At 41.9% G+C, this 19583-nt stretch overlaps 1 long non-coding RNA gene across 2 annotated transcripts in view; it reads right to left on the reverse strand.

The window, feature by feature from the left end:
* Positions 1-15254: 15254 nt before the first annotated feature.
* The window catches only part of LOC149456223 (uncharacterized), a 52709-nt gene continuing 48380 nt past the window's right edge, over positions 15255-19583 (reverse strand). The window contains exons 4-5 of one of the 2 annotated variants that reach the window (XR_016313932.1): positions 18311-18397; positions 15255-15633 (exon numbers count right to left, since the gene is read on the reverse strand). This is a non-coding gene — a long non-coding RNA (uncharacterized LOC149456223). Of the gene's footprint in view, positions 15634-18310; positions 18401-19583 lie in introns of both variants that reach the window. The other variant, XR_016313931.1, reaches the window with a different exon arrangement.

Consider the following 19583-nt stretch of genomic DNA (forward strand, 5'->3'; position numbering starts at 1 on the left):
ATTTAGGTACAAAACTGGTGTCACTGGTAGTGTAACTCAAATTTTATTTCTTTAATATAATAATAGCTTCCATAGTGGAGTTAGGTCCCTTTTACAGTTTTGCCAATGCTGATCTGTTCCCACTGTTGAATGCTACATTATCCTATTATTTGGCAGTGAAGAACTCCTCCTGTTGTTTTTAGGAGGAGGTAAGGAAGAGTGGAGTCCCCAGTTTTCATCAATGGCAGTAGCACCTACATCAACACAAGGCAACTTGTGAAAACTGATGACACCATGAAAAAACAACACTTGGCTGGCACAAATAGACAATGAGTGGAGGGACCTGGCAGGGAGAGAAGGTGGAGAAATGCTCCCAATGCAATAAGTGTTATTGGCTCTTCCAAAGACACAAACCAGTCATTTGGATACGTTGCAAAAATGTAATTTTATTAAATGCATTACGGTTACTGCATATAGCATGTTGTATACACCAAGTGGCCTGAAGAATAAATTCACCTTTTGTAACATGCTACATGTTACACCCATATTCAGGGTGTAACATGTTATGAAAGGACCGGTCGCTGCTCCCATCTGGCTTTTTTAGATGTTTTTTGGCAAAGTCTAATCTGGCTTTTCTATTTTTCGGGCTTTCCATTAGGATTATTATTATACAGTATTTATATAGCGCCAAAAGGTTTGCTCAGCGCTGTACATTGTAGTGGGGGACAGTACATGGGACAATACAGTAACAAAACAATACATGAGGGGTTCGAGGGCTCTGCTCTTATTATATAACTATAGCTTGAATATGTTTTGGTAAATACCTGAAAAATAAAATTGTGTGCAAATATATATGAACCTAACTGTACAGTTGAAATTGCCCTGAAATTTGCTTTTGTTGAGAATAGACTGGGTGTCTTCATCTTTTGCTGTATAGAAATTATTTTTTTAAATGCCATTAAAGAATTCTGTAGATATAGGAAGAGATAGTCCGGCAGGAGCACACCTGACCCAACCTGTGTAATTAGCTGGTAACATCCCCCTCCCAGGGGTGGAGTGAAACATGTTGGGGCATGGCTTGGATGAATCAAGTTGAGGCTTCTTTTATCTGCTAACCATTCATGCCAGGCAAGGTGTGTGGCCTCCGGGCAAACTTTTCTTATTTCTACAGCATGCTTTGGGTCTGGACGAACTTTTCCCCAGCCTGCACCTTCACTAGTCAGTGGAATCCAATTCATCGGACCTTGTTAGCCTGAGTGGGGGCCACTAAGCATTTATTGTGTACCATTAAGGAATATTGTAATTGTTCTCTTACAGCATATTTAGATATATGAGTAACATCCTTGTACAGCATGTAACCCTTTACTAATGCAGCTCAGGGTTATCCAGAAATACAAATAAACCGTGCAGCTACTGACTGTTGCAATATAGAGGAAGCAACATCATGTGTCTCAGCATCCTGCAGACAAATGAGGACTGCGAGGGGTTAATGCTGCAGGGAGGCTGTCTAGGCTTAAGGTTGGACCAACAGACAAGGCCAATGGAGGCAGACTGCCTAGGAATGGGATCGTTTAGTTAATTGCACCCATAGAGTCCCACCTCCCCAACCTCTCAGCTCTCCTCTCTTCCTTCATCCCTTTTTCCATACCAAAAATCACGCAGCAGCAATTTTTCTCTACCCTCACTGACGCAGCATCAAATTTTGCTTCCAGTGACACCACAGACATAGGGGCATTTTTTTCTTCCACTAATACTACCAACACAGGGACACTTTTTCCTTCTGGTGACCCAAACAACACAGGGGAATTTGTTATCACAATGATGCCAGTGTATTTCTTCCTTTGCTCACATTTTACTGCATAACAGAATGTGCAACTCTATTAAACTCTTCAGTTCAACTATCACTATTTTAGTGCATGCCACAAGCATTACATGTTACGGCTTGGTGCTGTATGCACTGCAGGGGAGTATTTACCACGAGACAAACAAGGTGTTTGCCTTGGGCGGCATTTTCAGGGGGGAGGTGCCACCCCCCCAGAGAAGAGGGGTCACACGTGAGGATAGGGACCCAGTGAGACACTGTATGAGCTCTGCTCCATCACTGACAGCTGTGTGCTGTCCATTGGAACAATAGAGAGCCGGCCATGGGACCTGCTGTACTGAGTTCATCTCACCTCCCTCACCACCATTAACTGCCCAGACTCGCTCCTTCAGACATGCCCACCTCACACATTGGTAGTCATGCGACCAGTGGTGGGATGGACATTTCAGTTGGTATACAGGGATCACTGAGAGAAGGCTGCTGGACATGACAGGCGGCTGTCTGGGGAGGTGCAGGAAGATGGCGGCCTACAGGGAAGACGAGTGCTGTTGCTGCTGCTGTGAGAAGAGGGAGAGCTGCACCCCAGAGGAGCTGGTGAGATCCATCCAACCCCCATCACACCCTGTGTACACCCAGCCTGCAATTTTTCACCACCCATCACACCCCTCTATTGTGTACAGCCACAACTGATACCCTGGAGACTAACATACACTTCATTACATCCCACCATACCCTGTATACACTCATCATACCTTGCACACACCCATTACACCTGATACCCTACAGACCAATGTAAAGCCATTCACTCCCTGCAGAGACCTGACACCACCCAACACTCCCCATTACACCTATCACACCCCAACATACCCTGCCAGCACCACTCACCACATATCCCACCCTACTATTCCTGCTTACACCTATCACACCCTTCCTACAGCTAAGGCCTCCCATCCTACTCTGTGTATACCCATCACGTCCCATAATACACTGCATACACCCCTCCTTCATTGTCACCACCCTTTACACCTAGTTGCTATTGTCACCATGCAACCTCTCTCTCATTGTGGGGCGCGCACGATTTTTGTGTTGCTTAGGGCAGCACAAAACCTAAGTACACCACTAATGCACTGCTAATAGCCCCACCGCCTATTCCGCCCGGGGGAGTGCAGTTTGGCATCTCTGCCCTGGACACTGAAAGAACTTGTCCCAGCAGTGTTCCACTCTAAAACCTGGGAAAAAAATGTGTCTCAAGCTTTATTGCCATCAACCCCTTGGGCTCCGTACAAACTGAGTGAGTAATATAGAAAATACAAAATTATAAAAATATTTGAAATAGAAGGTACATGCAATTGTTTAACAAAATCTACAAAGCAATAAATTGAAGAAATATTCTTTACCCTGTGAATTTACAAGGTAAAAGTATGAACCTGTAATGAGAGGTCTCTGATCATCTGCCTCCATCCTTGACGCCGCATCCCTGAATAAATATATGCAATATTATCTGCCTTTTTGGTCCTCCGGTGCCTGTAGACCAACGGTGGTCAACTTACTAGGTATAAGGGGTCTCAACTCTGAACCCTGACATTACAAATAGGTGCATACTGCAGATGGTCAAAGACAACATTCATGCAACAGGTGTGGATTTGAAACTGGAGCATGGCTGCAGGAGACAGAGACTGGGGCATAATATGAGAGACTGTTACTGCAGGTACATCCCCTTTACAAATAGGTACTCCAACTCCCACTAATGTGGCTCAAAGAGAATTGATGTCAGACACAGCCAGGCAATAAGCATTGTCACTGCGGCCCCCACACTTCTTCCATAATAGGGTCTGTTTAAGTGAATGGGACTAGAAAGCAGCCGTTGTTAACAAATCTCATATGTATTCAGTAAGTAAACTGAAGCCAACCTGATAGGCAGGAAACCAGCATTTTCTAAAGCAGGTCGGCAGTGGCCAAGTATAGAATTCGCTCCATGCTGGTGTTCTTTAAGAGTAAAAGTTTTGTTAAAAATTTACAGCATAAGAAGCTTTTATTTCCACCGTTAATTACTGAGCATGAACATATGAATTTAAAAAGTAAAAGTGACTTCTGTTTAGTTTCACTCTTCAACACAAATGAGCTGTCTGATAGAATTACAAAACACTTTGCCATGTATTAGTGGAAATACAAAGCCATGTACTGCCATCTACTGGGAACTCTCTAATTATACGCTTTTTGAACTACATTGAAATACTGTAGGTGTTGTGTTTGTTGGCTACCCTGCCATAAAAAATCACTTTAAAGGGTAAGCTCACTTTTTTGTAAAAGATAATAAATGCACATTTTTGTACAGGTAAAAAAATGTATTGCATTTATTGAATTTATCATTTTTGTCTGCAGGAGCCTGTAAAGCATTGCACCGGTGATCAGTAGATCGCTGATTCCATGCAGGTCTCCTACAGATCTGTCAGAATATCTGCTTGCCCGTACGGTGGTGAGAAGATCCCCCAATAGATGTCAAAGCGGGGATTGGGAGGGAGTGGGGGCCAGTCAGATCGTAACATATTACATGTTACACCCTAACTATGGGGCTAACGTGTAACATGTTATGAAAGGTGAACTTATCCTTTAACCACTTGCCTACCGGGCACTTTCACCCCCTTCCTGCACAGGCCAATTTCCAGCTTTCAGCGCTGTCACACTTTGAATGACAATTGCGCGGTCATGTAACACTGTACTCATATGAAATATGTATCATTTTTTGGAGACAGATAAAGCTTTCTTTTGGTGGTATTTAATCACCACTGGGTTTTTTTTTATTTTTTGATAAACAAACCAAAATCAACTGAAATTTTTTTCTTAGTTTCTGTTATAAAATTGTGTAAATGAGTAATTTTTCTCCTTCACTGATGTGCGCTAAGGAAGCTGCACTGATAGGCGGCACTGATCAGGAGGCACTGGTAGGTGGCATTGATAGGCATCACTGGTGCACATTCACATACATCACTGATGGGCACTGAAAGGCAGTACTCATATGGCACTGATAGGCGGCACTGACTGGCACTCATAGGCGGCACTGACTGGCACTGATAGGTGGCACTGAAAGGCAGCTCAGATGGGCACCGATATGTGGTATTGATGTGCACTAATGGGCACTGACAGGTGGCATTGATGGACACTGACAGGTGGCACTGATGGGGCTGCACTGATCATCAGGGCACTGATCATCAGTGTAGACGTCCCCTCTAAGGAATGCTGATTACTGGCTCTCCTCTCGAGCTGTCAGCGTGACAGCTCGAGAAGAGAGAAATTCAGATAACCAGCATTTCCTTATTTACATGCGATCAGCTGTGATTGGACACAGCTGATCACATGACAGAGCCGAAGTCATTGGCTCTTTCTGCTGATCGGTGATCCGCTGTGTCCCAGGAACACAGCGCACCACCGATCGAGTGCGAGGACGTCAAATGACATCCTCCTAGAACGAGAGAACCACCTTGCTCCCGTCATTTCCTTATATGGGGGGCGGGAGGTGGTTAAAGTACTAGGCATGAAAAAATACTGTTCTAAGAGAGACTGCCATTGCTGAACTCTTTCATAAATGCTTTACCGTATGTCTAGTTGTCTCTGTTTTCAACATTTCTAAGTCACTGACATAAAAACAAGTATTGAGCGTGTAGCCGGTTATAGTCAGCAAAATCCTGATTTGCATACTTGTTCCAGGTCAGTGGCTTAAAAAAGTATCAAAGCCACTAGATCAAGCATGATAGCCAGGGAACTAGAATTTACAAAAGTAGAAGACAACTATTGCATACCCAGCACCTCTCTCAGTATGGGTTTCCTTTAAAAATTGTGTTTAAAGGACTGTTAGAAAGAAAAAAGTAAAGTTTATTTGTGCATTCAGAGTAATTCAGTGAAGAGTGCAGAGTCTTCAGTTTAACCAATAAGAATGTGTTTTTCTGAGGTCATAGCAGGATTCACTCTGGTTGGTTTGCTATGAGTTACTGCACACAACTAGCACTCTTGTTGAAGAAGGTTACTTCTCATGTTTTGTGAGTTGCAGCAGGACTGCAAGAAACGTTTAGGAGTACACAATAAGATGAAGAGCCGGCAACTAGTTCTCCTGATAAAAGTACTTTATTCATAAAGGTTACAGTGTGCAAGTTACAGCAGCTTACGCATTTCGGTAAAAAGACTTTTTTCATAGCCATTTGCCGAAACGCGGGAGACGAGTTGCTGGCTCTTCATCTTATTCTCCTACGCTGAGGATTTACCCCCCTTAATGACCAGGCCTCTTTTTGCTACTCGGCGCTGCACTAATTCAACTGATAATTGCGCGGTCATGAAATGCTGCACCTAAACAAAATTTGCGTCCTTTTTTTCACATAAATAGAGCTTTCTTTCGGTGGTATTTGATCACCTGTAGCTTTTTATTTTAAGCTATCTGCTGAGAGGCATATTGAGTCCATGGAAGATTTATTTTTTTTCCACAAGTTTCTGGAATATGACAAAAACTTTTTTTTTTTTTACACAAAGTTGTCATTTAAATGATTTATTTCTCGCACAAGCCATGGGTATATGTGGAATTACACCCCAAAATACATTCTTCTACATCTACTGAGTATGGGGATACCACATGTGTGAGACTTTTTGGGAGCCTAGCCACATACAGGAGCCTGATATCCAATGACCACTTTGAAAGCCTGAAGGTGTGTAACTTCCTCATTAAACTTCCTAACCTACCTATCACAGTTTTGAAGACCCTGACATGCCAGGATAGCTCCAACCCCCCCCCCCAAATGACCCCTTTCTGGAAAGTAGACACCCCAAGGAATTTAAAAAGAAGCATGGTGAGTATTTTGCAGATCTCATTTTTCTCACAAGGTTTTGAAATAGAAAAAAAAGAGAAAAAATTAGTTTTTGTTTTTTTTCTTCGTTTTCCAAAAACTTGTGGCAACAAATGAGATCTGCAAAATACTTACCGTGCTTTTTATCAAATTCCTTGGGGCGTCTACTTTCCAAAAAGGAGTAATTTGGGGGGGGGGGGGGGTTAGGTGCTATCCTGGCATTTCATTGCCTCCGAAACTGTGACGGTAGTCTGGAAGTGTAATGAGGAAATAAAGCCCTTTAAAAGCCTGAAGGTGCTTATTGGATTTTGGGGTCCTGTACTTGGCTAGACTGCCAAAAAGTCTCTCACATGTGGTACCCCCATACTCGGGAGAAGTAGCAGAATGTATTTTGGGGAGTAATTCTACATATACCCATGGCATGTGTGAGCAGTAAATCATTTAAGTGACAATTTTGTGTAAAAAAAAAAATATTTATTTTTGTCATTTTCCAAAAACTTGTGGTAAAAAAATAAATTCTTCTATTGATTTAACATTCCTCTCAGCAAATATTTTGGGGTGACTACTTTTCAAAAAGGGGTCATTTTGGGGGGTGGGGGCGTTTTATGCCCAGCATTAGAAGTTTATGCCACACATCATTAACTCTTCTAACCACCTGAAGACCAAGCCTTTTTGTTCACATGAAAAAAATCAGTATTTTTTGCTAGGAAATTAATTTAAACCCCCAAACATTATATATTTTTTAAAGCAGACACCCTAGTAAATAAAATGGTGGGTACTACAATTTTTTATGGCACATAGTACTCACGCAGCGATTTTTCAAAAGCAATTTAAAAAAAAAAACAAAACACTTTTTTTACTTTTAATGCACAAAAACACAATATATTGGCCAATATAATAGATAACGGTATGCCGAATAAATAGATACCAAACATGACATGCTTTAAAACTGCGCATGCCCCTGCAATGGCGACAAACTGCAAACATTTTTAATATCCATAGGCAGCGCTTTAAAAGCCTTTACAAGCCACCATTTTAGATTTACAGAGGAGGTCTAGTGTTAGAATTACTGCCCTTGATCTGATGTTCACGGCAATACCTCACATGCATGGTGCAACTGCTGTTTACATAACGGCACAGGGTCAAGGCTTGTGCACACAGGTGTGGGGGAATGGGAGGGGCAATTTTTTTTTTTTTAGTTATTTTGATTTTTTTTGATTTTTACATTGTACCTTTCATTTTTTTTTTTTTTATCACTTTTAATGCTATAACAGGGAATGCAAATAACCCCTATAACTTCAATGGGCATTGTCATATTCTTTTTTGAGAAATCTGGGGTCTATCAGACTCTAGATATCTCCTCTGCCCTTACATTATCTAATCAAACCAAAATCGGTATGATCAGATGTTTTCCCAATTTACAAATGGCGCTGTTTATATCCTGCGAAACTGAAGTGATGAAATGCTTGTAGCTTCCGAATTCTTAGACTATAGAGATGATTTGCACCATTCTGGTCTCCAATCAGCTCTATGGTCAGCTGGCAAAAACACTGACTGCATTCTCAGGTTCCCCTGATGGCACGGGACTGCCCGAGAAGGCCGTGGAAGGCAGCAAGGGGGGGGGGCATCATCTCCCACTGCTTGTAAAAGCAATTTTGCAGCTAATTAGCCACTAGGATTGCTTTTACATGAAAGCCGATCACCGGCTGAAAAAAACCATACCAGGATGATGCCTGCAGGTGTAGGCATCATCCTGGTATAACCATTCAAATCCAGTGATGTATCAGTACTTCGCTGGTCCTTGTTGGTTATATATGCTATGTTCTTTTTTTTTGTACGCAGCCTGTGGACTGAATGAAAAAATAAGAAGAAATCTCTGCCAGAAAAAGTGTGCGGTATGCCCACCATTAGAATATACCGCCCTGCATCCACCCACTTCTAATGGTGGGCACACATTAGGTCACACTTTGCCACAAGTGCCAATTCCAAGATTTAATAAATGTCTAAATAGTGGCACGCTTGAATAAAAATTGTCCACGTATAAGTGGTACCCTATATGGAAAAAGGATGACACCAAGTCCCAAACTATCTTGCCACTGCTCCCCATGTAGTCTGGGCATCCGGGCAGGCTCCACGTGACTATCTTTTCCCTCGTAAATCCGAAACTTATAAGTATAGCCTGTTGTCCTCTCACAGGTTTTCTACATCTTGACCCCATATCTGGCACGCTTGCAGGGAAGAAATTGTTTGAATGCAAGGCGGCCAGAAAAATTAATAAGGGACTCATCAACGCAGATGTTTTGCAGGGGAGTATAGACATCTGCAAATTTTAGGTTAAGGTGATTTGCGAGGGGCTGAATTTTGTGGAGCCGGTCAAATTCAGGGTTACCCCGAGGATGACAGAGTGTATTGTCGCTGAAATGCATAAAACACATTATACTCTCATATCTATGCCTGGCCATGGCAGCAGAGAACACAGTATATGATGAATCGGGTCTGCGGACCAATACAACCGCAATTCATTTCTTTTAGTAATGCCCAGGTTGAGGGTTAGGCCCAAAAAAAATTTAAATTTGAAAACCGTAATGATTTTCCATGCGAATGGTCTGGCAAGGTTTGAATTTGGGTTGGCGGCAATAAATTGTTGTGCGTATAAACTGCTTTGATCCACAATCAATGCATAAAGATATTCCGTGAAAAACAGCTCCAAAAATCAAGGAGATATGTGAAAGACCAGGATGTACTAGACCGCTGGTACTCGACAGTTCACCAAAAGGTAGAGCGGCACTAGTACTGGCACTCTGCTGCATATGAGAGTCATCAAAATTTACCGGCAAGTGCTAACAGAGATCAGGCCTGATTCTGCGAACACTGCGGTTTTGTGTGCAATGTATCAAGTGACAGTGACCTACTGACACTGCACTTGCTGGGGGAGAAGGGGGGGTAAGCGTAGGGGCTAAACGCAGGTGTTGGCAGGTGCCGGGGCTGATCCCGTTAACGCTGCGTTTTTGTAAACGCTGGTATAGTGCTGACCTGATAAAAGATATAGACCCGTTCAGACACTATACTAGCAATGGAGGTTTATTGTACATGAGCGTGCTCATGGCAATCAAGGGGTTAAATGTGATGACTGGTGTACTGACGGGCAATCTGACGCTATCTGGGAGAGGTGTGAAAACCACGGGAGCGCGAATCACGTATATATATATATATATATATATATATATATATATATATATATATGTGGTTTTGCGTACCCATGCCGCCCTGTAGCAGTATTTCTACTATAAGGTGGTCAGGAAGCGGTTACACAAGAGGTTTGTGTTACGGCGCTGCGTTACTTTAACGGACAATTGCGCGGTCATGCAACACTGCACCCAAATTAAATTTACATCCTTTTTTTCCGACAAATTGAGCTTTCTTTCGGTGGTATTTGATCGCCTGTGCATTTTAAATTTTTTGCACTATAAAAAAAAAGGCTGACAATTTTGAGAAAAAAACCCAATATTTTGGACTTTTTGCTATAAAACATGTCCAGTAAAAAAAATTAAAAAAACAAATTTTGGCACAAATTTCATCCAAAATGCATTCTGCGACATGTCTCTGCTAAAAAAAAATCCCAATACGTGTAAATTAATTGGTTTACATGAAAGTTATAGCGTTTACAAATGGCGGGAAAGATACTGGGATTTTTAATTTTTTTTATACTAATAATGGCGGGGATTAGCGACATATGGCGGCGATCAGCGACTTATGGCAGGACTGCGGCGGACATTTTGACACTGGGGGGGAACTGACTTGGGGTCACTGACCCCCAGTGACACCAATACAGTGATCAGTGAAAAAAAAAACCCACTGACACTGTACTAATGGCACTGGGGAGGAAGGGGTTAACATTTTTTAGGGTTAACTGTGTGAGGAGAGTGTTTTACTAGGGGGCGGGGGTGTGTGCTGGACGGGGACAGGCTGATCGGGAGAGAGAAACTCTTCTCTCCCTCTTCAGCTTGTCAGGAGCTGACAGGCAACTGACAGATAGCAGGGCTATGTATAAACAATGCAGCCCTGCTCTCTGTCAGTGATCACCGCTAATCGCGGGGAAACGGCCAGTAATGACTGGCCGTGACCCGGCGGCGGAGACCCGCTGCTGACACCCGCGGGACAGGCAGGGCGGGCGCATGCCTCGCGCACGCCCCCTACCTGTTTTGCAAAACCACGTTTTAAAACGTGGTTTTGCCCAGCCGTGCTGCCCTGCAAACGTACTAATGCAGTGGCTGGGGCTGAAGTAGTTAATCTTTGGAGGAAGATTCCATTTTCAGGATACATCTGACCATTTATGTCCACCTCAAGGAACACAAGCATTTTTTGAACAAACTATATGTGAGGTCAAAAACCCCTGGTGAGGCCACATCTGGAATTTGTGGTAGAGGATTTATATTGCATGAAGATATGAAATTGTGAAGTTTGTTTCAAGTTGAAGAAAAACTTTATACTTAGAGACTTTTTTCACATATGTTCAGTGTTTTATAACATAATTTGTTTGCTCTCACATACTAAAAGAGAGCGCGGCACTGTGTGTTTTATGTATTAGAATCCACGCACATCATGAGTATGTGTTAGTGTGAGCTGCTTTCTGATATATAGTTTTGTATTTGACACAAGAAGGGAATATTTTTAGTAGCATTTGTGACTGTGTGAGAATTTGTTGTTTATAATTGTACACATCCACTAATTAATGGCCCTGTAATAAACTATTTTTCATTAAACAATTTATTACTGTGTTTTTCTGCTTCCTTGTAACATCCTTCATGAGCTCCCACACCTATGCTTTCCCCCCTTGTTTGTTTGAAATGAGCACACTAGTTGTGATCATACGCCTGTTCTATGCACACTGGAGTGCCACTTTAACATCTTGCAAGAAAAGAATGTGATAGACTGGCTATTAGGGGAGGAGGAGGCCAGATTTTTTTTTTGGGAAACTAAATGATATCTTGATTTAACAAAAAAAACAACAATCTATTTTTCAAGAAATTGTGTCTTACCGTGTATCATTGTGATATCCGCCATTAACTCCCAAATGTCTCCTATCCCCCTCACGTCTGTTTATTTGGAAAGAGCAATGAATATTAGTTATGGCCATGTACACTGCTCTACATACACTGCACTTCCCACTCACAAAAAAAACAAAAATTGGGATTTGAAGCAGTAAAAACAACTTTTTGGGTTAACAACACATTTTTTAAACCAAAGTTTAGTGTCACTTCTTTAACATCTAACAAAAAAGGAGAGGATTGGCTGGCTATAAGGGGAAGGAGGAGGCCAGATTTTTTTTGTGACACTAAACAATATCCTTATTCAGAAAAAAATCCAATACACATCAGCTAGTTAATGTAACAATCTATTTTTCGTAAAATCATTTCTTACTGTGTTTTTCTGCTTCCTTGTAACATCCTTCATGAGCTATAACAATCAATAAGTGTAGCGCTCTGGTGAAAACTAACTAAATCTCAACATAAACGGCATGTGACATAATGGTGGAACAAACAGTGAATCTTAATGAGAATGAATGCTAAAACAGTGCAACATCACACGATATTGTGCATATGGTGGAAATGACTAATATTAAGCCCCCTAATACAGGGGATATACCCTATAAAACAAGTGCTCAGTGTCAACACACTCTATTCATACCATAAATAAACTGCTGTAATCAGAAAAAAAATATATATATACAGCAAGTGAATATAAATGAACACATCACTGAAAGTGATATAAACAAAATGTGCCACCAGTGTCCACAACAATACACAGAGCACTTGTTTTATAGGGTATATCCCTGTATTAGGGGGCTTAATATTAGACATTTCCACCATATGCACAATATCGTGTGATGTTGCACTGTTTTAGCATTCATTCTCATTAAGATTCATGGTTTGTTCCACCATTATGTCACATGTCGTTTATGTTGAGATTTAGTTAGTTTTCACCAGAGCGCTACACTTATTGTTATATTTTGGTTTTTCACTTTCGGTAATAAGGTGCAGGTGTAGCAGCTTATTTTTAGTTTAGTAGGATTGAGCGCAGGAGGTTTTCCCCAATCCTTCATGAGCTCCCACACCTATGCTTTTCCTCCTCACCTGTTTCTTTGAAACAAGCATGCACACTAGTTGCGATCATGTGCATTGTTCTATGCACACTGCAAATCCCATAGCCCATCTCAGGAGTGTCACTTTAACATCTCGCAAGGAAGGAGCGTGATTGGCCGGCTATAAGGAGGGGAGGAGCCTGTTTTTTTTGTGACACTAAATGATACCTTTATTTTGCACCAAAAAAAAAGTATTTATAGATTAAACATCCACTAGTTAATGCTCCCATAATCTATTTTCCTTTAAATTGCTTCTTACTGTGTATCTGCCTTCTTGTGACATCCGCCATTAACTCCTGAATGTCTCCTATCCCCCAGACTTCTATTCATGTGAAAATAGCAGTGAATATTAGTTATGGCCATGTACGCTGCTCTACACACACTACACAGCCCACGGCCCAATCACAAAAAACAAATGGAGATTTGAAGCAGTAAAAACACATTTTTAAGGTTAACACATTTTTTTTACTCCAAAGCTTAGTATCACAATTTTAACATCTTACAAAAAAGGAGAGGATTGGCCGGCTATAAAGGGAAGGAGGAGGACGGATTTTATTTTGTGACACTAAACAAACAATATCCTTATTATTCAGAAAAAATCCAAAAACACATCCTCTAGTTCATAGCCCTGTAATAATCTATTTTTTATGAAATAATTTCTTACTGTGTTTTTCTGCTTCCATATTACCTCCTCCATGAGCTCCCATACCTATGCTCCCCCCCACTTGTTTGTTTGAAACAAGCATGCGCACTAGTTGTGATCATACGCATTGTTCTATGTACACTGCAAATCCCACAGCCTATTTCAGCTTCTGGTGCAGGAAAAAAAGAGAAACTGCTGCATTTTGTTCTAAACAGAACCATACTGGAACATGGCAAACTGCATCAAAACTGCACCGCAACAGAGTGTGGTGTGAACTGTAAGCAAAAACGTATGGGGAATGCATGGAGAGTGCGTTTTGTGGTGTGAACTGGCCCTACATGAGATCTTTATCTTTCAGAAATAAGAAATACACATCCACTAGTTAACACTCCAGTCATCTATTTTTTGTGCAGCATTTGCTTTCAGTTCTGCGGTCTCAGATTTGTGCATGAAAGAATAAAGCCGTACCGTCTGGATTATTGGCGGTTGTCAGCAGCATCAGGAGTGAGGTAAGTGAGTCAGGTAGATTGTGGAAATATCTCATCCACTCGATGTCCAGTCTGGAATCTTGCAAGCAACCTAGAACATGGAAATAACGGTCTTAAAATGATTTAGATGGTGCAACCATTGTACACAGCAAATGTCAATATGTCAGCATTATAAATAAAGGTGTGAGAAAACTATTCTAGCCAATAAACACCCACCACCAGGGACACAATTCCAACATTTGAATTCCGGGCTCTAAATGCTGATGGATCTAATCTACTGGCCACATTGTCTAACATTCACCAGATACAGCACTGTCATATCCTAACTAGGGATGCAAGTGTGATATCGATACTGTCGGTCAAGTACTCGCCGTTACCAATTACCGATACTTTGCTATGCCATTGGCGTCCATACAAAATGTAAGGACGCAAGTTGCACTGCAAAGAATAGCATGCAATTTGAACAGGAATGCGATTCCTGTTCAAATCGCATGTGGTTTCCCCACTGCTCATGTGTGAACCCAGGCAGTCGTATCCTGAGTTCACACTGGAGCGGGGAGATTTCCCACAGTGGAGAATGGGAGAGTGGGCGTGTGGGGATGTATACTATGGTGGCAGATGGTAGGAGAGGAGAGGAAGCCGCGGAGATTTCAAATCTTCAGACCTGTGAAGCTGCTTTCTCTCCTCTCCTTGCAGGTATGACAATTCGGGCTAGAGAGATTTTGATTGGTCAGCACCGTTACCTGAACGATGCTGACCAATCAGATGGCGTCTAGCCCATACTGACATCCCTGCATAGAGAGGAGAGAAAGCAGCTTCACAGGTCTGAAGATTTGAAATCTCTGAGTTCCTCTCCTCTCCTTGCAGCGATGACAGTAGGGGCTAGACAGCATCCGATTGGTCAGCACCCTCCATCTGAAAATATTCTTTATGGAGCATGGAGACAGCGCTGCAGTGGTAATTATGTATGGCCGTAGATTATGCTTTTTTTTTTCGTTCAACTAGCAGGCTGAACAAAAAAATAACTGGATTCCCCTGTTAATACAGTTTGTGTTGATGGGGGATTCGCTCTCATGAAGCCAGTTTTATTCTGACAGTGGGGAGACTTTCCCACTGTCAGAATACAATGATCAGTGTTGCCCGTGTCACTGATCGAGCAAATAAAACACAACAGGCTGGTGGTACAGAAGTCAATCGAGTGACGACTTCTATACCACCAGCCAGCCCATACAGTAGATGGATCGAAATTCTGCTGGTCCATGCTGAACTTCGACCCATCTGTGGACAACTTATGGTTCACAGGTTTCCAATCTCTCTTCTAGAAACTTGAACGCAGATATAAAAACACCAAATAATGCAGTTATGTTATAATCAAAAGTAATTAAAATATGTTATAAATACTAGTAAAAGTACTGGCATTTTACTTGGCACCATCCTCCTGCAAACCCCTGTACAGTAGATCACAGGCTGGGAAAGTGAGGGGTAGCATTAGTGGCCAATCAGGAGTGTGCCGACAAAGGATCTTGCTGACAGAAGGCGAGAACAAAGAGATGAACTCATCGGCCTACCGTTGCCCTTCCTCTGTCCAATCACAGGCTTGCAGTGGAGAGGTGACAAAGCTGTATGGCTATGTTGTAGTACATGAATGTCAACACAACCTAACTCCACTGTCTGGCAGGGCTGCATAAACTTCTGCACCCGACAGATACAAATCATCTTTAGCAGTTTGTCTGGAGGACAAAAAAACAAAACAGAAAAAAAAAAAACCTTTCAAGATAAAAAAAATGAAATGTTGCTGCAGTTTGTATGTCCATTACCTCTCTGCACACAAAGCATAACCACTTGCCCTCCAGAGGATTTACCCCCCTTCCTGACCAGGCTATTTTTTGGGTTACTGTAACTGACAATTGCGCAGTCATGCAACGCTGCACCCAAATTACATTTTCCCCCATTAATAGAGCTTTCTTTCGGTGGTATTTGATCGCCTGTGCGTTTTTTATTTTTTGCGCTATAAAAAAAAGAAAAAAAAAAAACAGACAATTTGGAGGAAAAAAACTTTTTGCTATGAAACATGTCTAGTAAAAAAATGTTTGAAAAAAAAATCAAATTTCTTCATAAGTTTAGGCCAAAATGTCTTTGCTAAAATAAATTCCAATAAGTGCAAATTAATTGGTTTACATAAAAGTTATAGCGTTTACAAATGGCGGTATATATACATTGAGATTTGTTTTTTTCTTACTAGTGATGGCGGCAATCAGCAACTTATAGAGGGTCTGCGGGAGACATTCTGACACTGGGGGGAACTGACGTGATGTCATGGACATTCCCAGTGACACCAATACAGTGATCAGTACTAATAAATGCACTGACACTGTCCTAATGACACTGGGCAGGAAGGGGTTAACATCTGGGGCAATCAAAGGGTTAACTGTGTGCTGTTTCACTGTAAACTGTGTGTGTGCTTTCCACTGTAAGCACACTGCTTCGTATTGCTCTGCTATGTAGAGCCATACAAAGCAGTGTACAGGAGCTGACAGGGGAGAGAACTGTATTGTTTACATACAATACAGTTCTCTCCCCAGTCAGTAATGCTCGACAATCAATGGATGCTGGCAAGTAATCACTGATCGGGACCCGGTGATTGACAGCCGAGGCTGCGAATAGTGGCGAGGGTAGAGGCGCACGTCCTCTACCCGGAAATGCAAAATCACACATACATATACACACACACTATATACAGTGGGGATCGAAGGTTTGGGCACCCCAGCTAAAAATTTGTATTAATGTGCATAAAGAAGCCAAGGAAAGATGGAAAAATCTCCAAAAGGCATCAAATTACAGATTAGACATTCTTATAATATGTCAACAAAAGTTAGATTTTATTTCCATCATTTACACTTTCAAAATAACAGAAAACAAAAAAATGGCGTCTGCAAAAGTTTGGGCACCCTGCAGAGTTAATATCTTGTACTGCCCCCTTTGGCAAGTATCACAGCTTGTAAACGCTTTTTGTAGCCAGCCAAGAGTCTTTCAATTCTTGTTTGAGGTATCTTTGCCCATTCTTCATTACAAAAGTCTTCCAGTTCTTTGAGATTTCTGGGCTGTCTGTCACGCACTGCTCTTTTAAGGTCTATCCATAGATTTTCAATTATGTTGAGGTCAGGAGATTGTGAAGGCCATGGCAAAACCTTCAGTTTACGCCTCTTGATGTAATCCCCCGTGGATTTCGAGATGTGTTTAGGATCATTATCCATTTGTAGAAGCCATCCTCTCTTTAACTTCAGCTTTTTCACAGCTGCTACCAATCTGCCCAGTGAAGAGGGACAAAGAAAGGAGAGCCGCAGCTCTTATGCACAATGCTGGATCATGACGGGGATCAAGTAAGTATAAGGGAAGGTGATAGTCTGTTACACAAAAGGTTTTTTACCTTAAAGCGGAGCTCCACCCAAAATGACTGCTCCCCTGCTCCCCATTAAGGATTGGCACCTTTGGGGGGGGGCGGTACCCGAATTTCACAGGTACCAGTTCCCACTTCTAGGCGATCGGAAGCGGAAGGTGTCCTCCCTCCCTGTAGTCTTTTGGGACACATGACAGGTCCCAGAAGATTACAGGACCATTCATGAAGCGCAGTGCTACTCGCGCATGTGCAGAGGGTACCCTTCTGTGAAACCGCAGGCTATCACAGCTGGGTGCCCACACTGAAGATGCTGGCACCTGGAACACAGGACGGCTGGTGAAATGGGCTGCGGAGGACACACTGTGGGACCGAGGGACAGGTAAGTGGCTGTTTTTTAAAAGTCAGCAGCTATAGTCTTTGTAGCTGCTGACTTATTTTTGGACAGGGTGAGTGGAACTCCGCTTTAATGCATAAAATCCATTAAGTTAAAAACCCTTGAGGATTTAGAAGTACTTTAATGCCTGAACTCAGCTGCTGCAACTAGAAAATGAGACAGAACACTGCACATGCACATAGATTGAACCTTGTAGCACCCATGCTACAACTGTGCGCCCACTAAAAACCTGGAAGCAGACTGGTTTCTATGCACAAGTGAGCCTGATTTTGCACTCCGCAGCTATAATAAATAAGCCCCACTGTAGCCAGATCACATGGTACAAAAGTACCATGCAATCTGGTGCGGGCAAACGCACTGCATTTGCGACCGACACTTGGGATGTCATTACATTTCTATTGACACCCGCTGCAGATTGCAAAAGCTGTATGTTTTGCATCTAGGTTTAATTGCAAAGGAAAGCACAGCACGTTCCTGCGTGATTCAGATGTGGGCATGTGAGAACCGGCCTTAATAGCCTGTTTTTGGTGTAAAATACGTATAAATTCTAGGTCAGCCGGACAGTAATGGTTATTACCTGTACAGAAAGGTCAGTAATAAATATAAGAAAACTCACAAATTCCACATTTTCCTTCAGTCTTCAGGGTGGCTCCCAGGCTGCTTTGCGGTAACGCACGTCTGATGTTACAGTTAGAGATGAGGGCTTCTCAAAAAAGGCAAAAGTAAAATTCACAAATATGGTGACATACAGGATCCTTAAAAAGTAAGCAATAATAGATAATAAAATAGAGAAATACAACTTTACAGCGGAGATGTGTTATTCATTGGAGGGATTAGATAAAAGTCAAATGTCCCCAGACATCCCAGGATGTAGAAAACACCTCCAGAGGCTTTGCTTCTGGTATTTCAAATTAAAATCCAAGGACAGGCAGAAGAGGCAGTTCTACCTTCAACCATGGACTGCACTACAGGGTTTTCAACTCCAGTTACTGGAAATATCCCACTTTTTACCAAATAAAATAAGAGTTAAAAGGCAAACGTTACCTGTGTCTTTTGACAGATATACCCAGTAAATATTTTACCATTGCAGTACCTCTAGCATCTCCCCTGCAACCTTCATACAGTCTATAGCCCCTTTACAGTCTCCCTGCCTGCCACCCACAGATTATAGCTGCTCTAGTATCTCCCTCTATATTCACTCTAGTATCTCCCTGCCAACCCACCACCTTCAGGGAAGTTTGCCTGTCATTCTAGAACCATGGCCACTCTGCACCTCCTTCCCACCACCACCTACAGGAGGTCACACAGAGGATGAACAAAAAATAATAGTGCAGCGCTAAATAAATACTAAATCAATATTAAATAGGACTAATTCATAATTATCAATACATAGTGAAACAAGTGTATCAATAATTGGTGCTCACAAATATAAATATTAACCCCAGCACTAGGGTCATATTAAGTGAATAACAAAAATTCATGTATTAAACACTCAGTGAAACAATATAATCTATGTATATATATATATAACATATATACACACAACACATATATCCACACAATGTCCCAATAATAAAAATAAGTAACTCCGTGCTCCACAGCAATAACTCGTGTGTAAATGATGTGAATCCAGTTCCCCCAACTTGTGAATCCAAAAACTTCCAAGGTGGCCCCTCACCTCCCAACAGTGACCTTAAACGCCAGCTTGCTTTAATGAAAATAAATCTTTCCCAGGAACAATCTCGTCACCTCCAATGGACCCTCCTGGATATCCACAGGCCTTTATCCTCCTGCGTACTTCACTCCCCTGGTACTTGTATCAATGGTTCACCCACATAGGATCATGATGGAAACAAATAAAGATCCTCCATAGTGTAAATCCGTATTTA

The sequence above is a fragment of the Staurois parvus genome, unplaced genomic scaffold (genome assembly GCF_062004578.1).
Source record: "Staurois parvus isolate SC_StPar_1 unplaced genomic scaffold, SC_StPar_1.0 ptg000368l, whole genome shotgun sequence".
Lineage (NCBI taxonomy): Eukaryota > Metazoa > Chordata > Amphibia > Anura > Ranidae > Staurois > Staurois parvus.